The sequence below is a fragment of the Mus pahari genome, unplaced genomic scaffold (assembly GCF_900095145.1).
Source record: "Mus pahari unplaced genomic scaffold, PAHARI_EIJ_v1.1 scaffold_12178_1, whole genome shotgun sequence".
NCBI lineage: Eukaryota > Metazoa > Chordata > Mammalia > Rodentia > Muridae > Mus > Mus pahari.
In genome coordinates, this window is record NW_018392000.1 from 19,194 (window position 1) to 20,514 (window position 1,321).

The 1,321-nt window shown below is 42.2% G+C and overlaps 1 protein-coding gene across 1 annotated transcript in view; it reads right to left on the reverse strand.

Moving 5' to 3' along the window:
• The window catches only part of LOC110314791 (UDP-glucuronosyltransferase 2B17-like), a 16,777-nt gene extending 15,700 nt beyond the window's left edge, over positions 1-1,077 (reverse strand). Inside the window, exon 1 of the mRNA XM_021189016.2 lies at positions 1,007-1,077. The gene's annotated coding sequence lies outside the window, so the exon portion shown is untranslated. The remainder of the gene's footprint in view (positions 1-1,006) is intronic.
• Positions 1,078-1,321: the final 244 nt, after the last annotated feature.

Sequence of the window (1,321 nt, forward strand, 5' to 3'; positions counted from 1 at the left end):
CTCCTCTCCTCTCCTCTCCTCTCCTCTCCTCTCTTCTCCTGTCTCACCCTCCACCACCACTACCTCCTCCTCTACCACCACTAACTCCTCCTCTTCCTCCTTCTCCTCCTCATGGCCTTTGCTTCAGATCTAAGTCTTGTGCCAAATTTATGCCTGCCTCTTCTGTCCAGCAGTAGACATCTTTATTGATGAATCAGGAATAACGTGTGATGCAAGGCAAAGATACATACACTTGTTGTATGTGAGGAACTCCTTATACCTGGGAGGAAGCAGAACTTGGGGTCTACTATTTAGCCTTACAATAGAAAGCAACAGCCCAAACCTTAACATTATACCTAACCACATGCTGGCAAAACTAAGTGGACTCAATTTGGTTTAAAAAAATACATATCAAAATGGGAATAAAAAGTAGTGGGGTGTAGTAGGAAAAATGGAGGGCAAGGCAGAGCTGGTGATTTGACCAAAACATGTTATAGGCATATCTGTAATTCTGAACAATAAAATAATTTTCTTTTAAAAGGAAAAGGAACACAAGGCAGCTACAATCTTGACTCTGAAATCCAACAAGAATGAACAGGAGCTTAACCTGGCATGTCAGAGTGTGCAGGGACTCATAGCAGCTTTTTGTCACACTCTATGGGAGAAGACCTTGTCTTTCAGAGTCTGTGTGACAGATTTGGTTGGATAGTTAGCACACTATTCCATTTTACCAGAGAAAACATAAGCAATATATATCTTTTTTCCTCTATTACCTGATCCTCCTGCATAGATCAGGAGATGTCAAGTAGCTGACCAACTTACCCATGGCTCCTGTATCTTAGATCACCCTACCCTAAAATCCTATTATCTTGCCATGTGTACATTCAAAACAGTGAGAAACACATGGGAAATCACTCTTTGTGATTTACTCAGTAGAATCATTTGTAAGATAACTTAATGAATATGCCCTCTCCTCTTACCATTATATCATCCACTGAATACATTATAAAGGTCATCATGGCCTTACCTGTTATTCCTCATCTTCTGGAAAAACAACAAATTGTCTTCTTTGCAAATTCTTGCATAAACAGAGTCCAGTTATTATCACTATAATGCTATAGGTATTTTTTAACTAACTAAAGTTAATAATTAAAAAATATCGATCCGGCGCCTTTCCCCACACGAGGAGGGGTGTCTACCCAGGAGCAGTCTCCAGGCCTGAACCTGAAGGTGAGCCATCTTTGCTCCAGTGCACTGCCAGGGAGAGGGCGGACTGGAGAAGTGTCACAGCTTCTGGGAAGGACCCCCTGTCTGGTTCCGGTCATCCGGTGCCTTTCCCCAC